General features: G+C 31.0%; 1 protein-coding gene across 2 annotated transcripts in view; it reads left to right on the top strand.

Moving 5' to 3' along the window:
- The first annotated feature begins 1,670 nt into the window (after window positions 1-1,670).
- LOC106474807 (redox-regulatory protein FAM213A-like) overlaps window positions 1,671-7,803 on the top strand; it is a 25,693-nt gene continuing 19,560 nt past the window's right edge. Inside the window, exon 1 of one of the 2 annotated variants that reach the window (XM_013935497.2) lies at window positions 1,671-1,784. The gene's annotated coding sequence lies outside the window, so the exon portion shown is untranslated. Of the gene's footprint in view, window positions 1,785-2,046; window positions 2,179-7,803 lie in introns of those variants that run through there. The other variant, XM_013935498.2, reaches the window with a different exon arrangement.

The following is a 7,803-nucleotide window of genomic DNA, read 5'->3' as shown; positions in this document are numbered from 1 at the left end:
TTTTTCTCGTTCTTCTTGTTTTTTTTCTCGTTCTTCTTGTTTTTTTTCTCGTTCTTCTTGTTTATTTTCTTTTTCCTCCAACAACTGTTGTAATCTCTCTTGTTTATTTTGCTGTTCGAGCTGCCATTGTTGTAGGTTTTCTTGCCACTGCTGTAATCTTTCTTCTTGTTTATTTTCTCGTTCTTCTTGTTTCTTTTCTTTTTCCTCTAACAACTGCTGTAATCTCTCTTCTTGTTTAATTTCTCGTTCTTCTTGTTTCTTTTCTTTTTCCTCTAACAACTGCCGTAATTTCTCTTCTTGTTTAATTTCTCGTTCTTCTTGTTTCTTTTTAACACAAGAAGAGAGACAACAGCAGTTGCAAGAAAACCTGCAACAATGGCAGCTCGAACAAGAAGAGAGACAACAGCAGTTGCAAGAAAACCTGCAACAATGGCAGCTCGAACAACAAAAGAAACAAGAAGAACGAGAAGAGAAATTACAACAGTTGTTAGAAGAAAAAGAAAAGAAGTTTCTTTTGCTGTTCTTGTATTGCTGCCATCAAATCTGCTAAACTGTAGTTTGATTTGCCGCTTCTCGTTTCCATCTTCTCTTTTTCTTTTTCTTCTTTTTTTTTTTTATATATCCCACTTTCTGACACCAATTTGTTACGTCTCCTTTCGTTAATTAACTTTCCGTAACTTCGTTCCGACGAAACTTTAGCGACACAAATCCTTACTTAATAAAACTGGTTTATTCTTTCCGAATACAACTTTACGATACACTTATTTTCAACAATCGCGCTAAAACAAACACTATATCAACGAACGTCAACAATACTTTTGACTGCAGTTCAATTACTCACTATCTACACACACACATTATTCTCTCGTCACGTTGTCACCCTCTTTTATATACCAGACTACCCTATATCTAGTAAATACTAGAGCATTCGCCAAAGTACAGGATAGTTCTAGAAAGTAGAGGGCGTGAGAATCACGTGATCTCGCTGACGCAATAATACATATACCTGTATACATTAATTTTTTTTAAAAATGTATATTGTTACGTCTCCGTTACAATCTACAGCGATTGTAACTTTAGCGGCACAAGTCCTTTCTTAATAAAACTGGTTTATTCTTTCTGAATATAACTTTACCAATACACTTATTTTCAACAGTCGCTCTATAACAAACGCTATAACAACGAACGTTAACTTCAACAATACTTTCTGATTGCAGTTAAATTACTCACTACCTACACACATTGTCACGTCACGCCGTGACCATCTTATATATACCAGGCTACCTCCAATCTAGCAAATGCTAGAGCACTCCCGAAGGAACATGATAGTTCTAAAAAACGGGTGGTGTGATACTAGTCACGTGATCTCACTGACGCAACAATATTAAATAAGGGGTTAGAAAACGTATAGTATGACTGCATACATACTAAAAGTTCAACAAACACCAAGCGCCAGAGAGAAAGTATTTTTTACCAATTTGGCACTCACAAAAAAATAATATATTAGTTGGCATTCTTTATTATCGATCTGGCAAGGCAAATTGGAGCTGCTATTGTTCAGAAATGCAATCACAATTAATTCTGAGGTCAGTGGTCTTAACTGATATAAATAATTATGTTTTACTTTACAACACTGAACAATGCTGCTGTGCCACAAAATCTCCTCCCCGTCCAAATTCCATTTGGGAGATGAGATTTCGAAGCACATCGCTCCAGAGCACTATCGTCTTTGAGTAACGTGGCCCAACATATATTACTACAATCAATTAGGTGTTCTGATAGTGGTAGGTACATAAGTATGAATATCAACTATTGAATACAACTATATGAATATTCGTTATATTGTTATAATATTGTATGATTGTTTATATTAAGAAATAAATAATGAATGTTGTTTTTAAATAAGTGTAAATAATACTGCACTGTTCTGTTAAAAAAATACCTGAATAACTAGTAACTGTACTGTTACTGTTAGTGGTAAGCATAACTTTTATTTTTTTTTAAGTTTTATAATTTAGGTATAACTATAAACAATGTACCTTAGTGTTGACCGTAATAGACGTGAAACTGAGTTTTTGTATCATTACTCAGTGTTTCCGTTAGTGTCGTGTTACTGCTATTAATATTATAGTTTTGTAATCCATAAATCAGCTGCACTTTTCTGTTTTCAAAAAATGTGTATGTAGTGTGAGTAGGGGATTCAAGCTTAACCTTAATAATAATAGTTTAAAGTACATAGGTTACAGGGAGAACTCAGACACAACCCTAGTACTAACATAGAGTACAGGAGCATACTGGAATGCGAATTTTTTGTGATTGTGGTTGGTTGTGAGGAAAAAATTTTATTATGTAATATATAACATAATGTAGTTTGAGTAGGGTGATTGTTAAAATGGTACAGCGTAGATGGGATCAATGGTCCTATGTTATTCTTTGAAAATAAATCGACTGGAGATGATTGTAATTTGTATTACATTCTGTAATGTAGTTTAGGCAACACTTGCATTTGAAAAATGAAAATAACTCAAGTTTGCTTAATCAAACCACATAACAGACAGATAACATTAACAATGCATTAACTGCACATCCACAGTTGAGAAAAATTAAATTTTAAACCCACCTATTCATAAATTTTTCAGTAATTTGAGTAAATCATCAAAGAGAAAAGAAGTTAAGAAAATATAACTTGTTCATGTATGATAACCCACCTCTGTAAATTTGTAATTGTTCTAGTAGCCATTTGGCTTATAGAATAGGGGCAGCAATGAAGGCTGGCACTTTATAAGAGTTTAAGAGGAATCACCGATTCACTGAAAAATTAAGTTTGGGTTATTTTTACTTTTCTCAAGGGTGGGTGTAAATATTTTGAAAGAGATGAAGATGAATTGGGGGGGGGGGATATCTTTATAACACTGAGAGTGAATCATGTACAATTTTAAAATATATAAACAAAATATAATGTGAAATTTTTATGCCACTGGCTACTTGTCTTTAAGTATAAAGTCTTATCAAATTATTAGTATGAAAATTGTATGTTTCTGCCATTGTTGAAAACTTTACTTTGTTGATTTGTGATGTAAATATTTGTTGTAAACAGAAGTGCCAAAATGGTTTAAATATTATCTTGCTTTTACAAAAAATACAGTGTGGACAGGTTTTGAAGCTACAATGAGATATGGTAGCTAAAGTGAAACAGTAAGCAGTATAGAGGGTTGAGTATGTTATATTAAAGCAGTTTGGAACATGCAAGCCTAGCAAGTCATCTGACAACTGCAGCCATTATAAATTCACAGTGGAATGTCATGTATCAGAACTATAGTTTTTCCATTGTTCGTTGTTTCATAAGTAGTTTAATGCTACTGATAAGTGATAATTTTTAGGAATGGTATATAACAACCCTTTCTGACACAAATTATTCATACACTCAGATCATAATGATGTGTTCAAATTGTAGATTTAGAATTTCCATGACAGGGGTAGTCCTTTTGCGTAATGGCATTTTAAACCAAAACAATATTGATCAACTTGGGCATCAGGACCATCCTGGAAAATGTTTTACCCTGGCCATAGTAAGCAAAGGGATATATCTTACAACAAGTGAGAATACATTATCACAAAGGTCTGTAGCAAAGCCATCCACATACCACGAGCAACATTTACCGATATTAAGGAGGTATAGGTTCACTAAGATAATGCTTCTAGTCAAACCTCCTTTTCATGTTATTCCATGGGAAGACGTACTGCCTGAATCACAAAACAAAGGACTTATCAATTTCTGTGCAGTCTGTTGAAATGGATGCTAATAGATTGCCATCCCTGTACCCTACATGGATTATGAAAAGCAAGGAAGGGTGGTGGGATTTGGACATTAAAGCCTTTAGACCGAGCCCTTTTACAACAGAAACTACATTGCAAGGGTATTGTAAAGTTATCAGATAGAGTATTACCTGATGTGGTAACATGCTATAATGACATAAAGAAGCTCCAGAGTCATTTTAATACAACATACTCAACCTCTGTGATATATAAAATTTTACAAAAGTGAATTCAATTTTTAACTTCCTGAAAGTTCAGGCAACTTTTAGGAGCTTGAACCATGTTGAAATTGCAATCATTTTATTTCATTTTTACTAAAACATTATGTTTTTATTCTATAATAAATTTTCTGGCATTGCTGCTATATTCTATACTATTTACAGCATTTCTAACACTTAAGGATTTAATAATAAACTAATTACACTGTTTTACTTATTAAATTGTACTTTAAGTCTATTGATCAATAGTCTTTCCTTTATACATAGTTCCTGTTCCCCATTTACCTTTGTGAATATTTTAAATTTTCTTCAACTTAAAGGTGCATTATATTCATTCAGTGCACACTGTTTGATGCTTAAAAATGATGTTGATCTTAAACTTGCATCTTATGTGCAAACTGTAAATCACCTAGTGGGGGATCCAATATAACCTAAAAATCATTTAGGATATTTATATTTATGTACCACATTATTAATTTTATAGATAGGTATTCAATTCTTATACCTAAAGAAATACTGTTATCAGCATATAGGTTTGAAAATACAGTTCAGTTCAACTTAGGGTATGCATGATGATATAATTGGTATATCTGGTTTCTAATCAAAATAACCTATTTACCCTGTATATGGCAGGATTAAATAATTTTTTTTAAAACAACATTCCAATTATGTTGTGTAGAAATACTATAATTTAAATAGTCTTGAACAACATGACTTATAATGTTTATAAGAAAGACATTTTTAGTAAAAGTTTCTTAATATTTTCCATCTTTTTTGACAAATATCATACTTGTTGATTTATATGCCTGTTGAATCAACATTTTAACCAGATGTTTCTTAAAAGACAATAGTATAAAACTGTCAAAGTTGAAATACAAACTAGTGAAAGTCTTATGAAAAATTTCACAGTCAAATTTACTGTCTTTATTAGGAATAAAAGAGGTCAAGAATGTAAGTTGGTGATTTTGTTGATGTTCAACTGTGAATTTAATATTAGGATGTCTACTATGAGATTAAAAAAATAGGTGTTGAGTATCACTGAAGATAATAAAGGTATATACATATCGTCTGTAATATACTGGTTTAAACTGAGAAAGATATTCTTAAAGGAAAAAATTAATGAATGATATAGTTAATCTAGATCCTATAGCAACATTGTCAATTTGGTCATATATATGGTGGCAGAATTTGTGTATTTCTGAAATACATACTTAGGAAATCTCATTTCAACACAGTTCTTTTTTTATAAAAAGTTTGCTACATAAATTTATGGTCTTATCTGTTGGTATATTAGTGTAAAGGGACTATGTAACAAAACTAGGACAATATATTCCATTATTAAAATTCACGGTTCAAGGGCTTGGCATGGCCTGGTGGTTAAGATACTTGACCCCCAATGTAAGGGTTGCAAGTTGAAACCCCTGTCACTGAACATGCTCATCCTATATGGTTGCTGACGGGCCAGCCACCTGGGTGTGAAAATTTCTAGCTTATATAAATATCAACCCAAACTAGTTGGAATTAAGGTCAAGAAAAAAATATATAATTATTTTTATATCCTGAGAAAACTCAGAACTATGTTTGATAGTGTAATCATTTCTAATTAATAGTTCTCTCAACCAGAAACCTTGCTAGTTCATGATTATATAGACCAATTTTAGATCATATCATTCTAATAGAACAAACATCTTTATGGACTCAAGGAACTCCATACATGATTCCAGAATGAGAACCAGTTGGTTTTATTTAATGAAATTCATTTTCAGTTAATATACATTTTCCTCTTTCTAATTTCACAAATTCAGTTCTATCACTTAAGATTTCTTTAACTTTATTAATGTAATCAGTTTTAATGATTATATTTCTCTCATAGGGTTTTATAATCATTTTATTTTCATTTGTATTTCATTACTTTTTGTCCTGAAATTCCTCTTTTTTTTTTTTTACATCAGTAAGTTTTCTTCTACAGTTGTAATCAAAATATGTTAAATTAGTGCCACTTACTTGAGTGTTTATGCTGTTAATAGATTCATTGCTTTCCTGCCAGATTGTTTGTTTAGATAACTGTTGCAGCAGCTGTTCAAAATTCAATAGATAATTCTCACATTTAGGTATTTTTTGGTAAACGGTGGGCCAACCACATTTTTTTCTATGTCACTTAAATCATAATTGGAAAAATTGAAGACTATATCTTAGATGATCTATAACAATCTTCACATTTTATTTTCCTGTTTAATTTTTCTAACTGATTATTTCTACAAAAAAAAAGACATTATTTTATGCATCTATCCAATTAAACAATTTATTATAAGTTACTGACTTGCTTTTTAACAATGAAAGATTTTGTAAAACTGTTATTTGATTACTTTATCTGTTTTTAAAGTTGGTTTTATTTCAAAATTTAACAATCGCGTTTTAACTGTAAATACTGTCTCAAGTAATGAAACTGATAAATAGATAATATGAAATTAACAAACTAAAGTGTTGCATTGTATCTTTTGTATTGTTCAATAAAATCTAACTCCAACTCATTTTTGTAATACGTAATATGTGACTTTTACGTTTTTCTGAACAACAATAAAGTGAAGTGATTATATCTATTAATAATTACAGTAGCAATGGACTTATTTGTCAGAAATCTAAGTCTTATTATGAGTTTTAGTACTACAAAATCTACATACCATATCGTAAAAAATTCACACCATTTATATTTGTAAAAAGTATTTAACGGTTGCCCCCATCTTATAAAATATAGAAATTTAAATTTATTATACGAGTTATGACAAAAAAGGTACAAATACGGACACACTAAAGCATAAAGTGACTAATAGAATATAATTAGTGCACATGGGCTAGCAGAAACAAACCCAGCTGCTTGAAGTTAGTCTTTCCTGGCCTATTTTGTGAAGAAGAGGAAAAAATTAAACTGTATTAATATGCAAACTGTAGTCACTCACTTGATTTCTGATACAAAATAAATTACCACATCCAACCCATCATAGATATTAACTTTAGTAACTGAAACCTTCTCTCCCAATATAATCACCAAGACCAGCATATAAAACCTCCATCCTCTGAAGCACCACAGGACAGCAATAGAAATATAACCAAAACTAAACATGGAACAGAAACTGCATATAAAGGGAATTACTGTTCAGTAGACTAAAACAGAGATTGAATGAAGAAAACAGTGCAGATTACTTATTGTTGAATCTTGTGCAATATTCAATGGCACTTTGTTTTTGCTCACTTTTCATTTTGTTTATTATGGATTGAATTTTCAGTTTCATTTGCCATTTGCTGGTTTTTGATTACAGAAGTACAATTTTTAAATTTTACTGTAAAGTCCTTGTCAAATTAATTTTTTACTGTAGTCTGTTAAATTACATTATTTTTTAAATGAAATCATTTTTAGTATTCTCTAATTTTATCTTGTCTGTTATGAAAGTACCATTTTTTTTCCTTCTTTTAAAATGTATGAGTGTATGTATGTGTGTGTGTAGTTATGTATATGTTACTGCACATATATACTCTCACAGTAATTCATACAACTGGCAGCATTATACACCAAACTAAGAATAGCTGAAGCATTATAATAATTTTTCTTACTGGAAATCTGTATAGGGCCAATGAAGAATAATACAGTTTAAAATATGATCAGTCTTGCTATTGTATCATCCATACATTGTATGTAGTTTTATTTTTAATATATTGTTACGTCTCCGTTTGTTAATTGATTTTTCCGTAACTTCGTTCCGACGAAACTTTA

Source organism: Limulus polyphemus, unplaced genomic scaffold (genome assembly GCF_000517525.1).
Source record: "Limulus polyphemus unplaced genomic scaffold, Limulus_polyphemus-2.1.2 Scaffold7710, whole genome shotgun sequence".
Taxonomy (NCBI): Eukaryota; Metazoa; Arthropoda; class Merostomata; order Xiphosura; family Limulidae; genus Limulus; species Limulus polyphemus.
The sequence above is the reverse complement of the archived record's forward strand: the minus strand, read 5'-3'. Positions and strand labels throughout refer to the sequence as shown.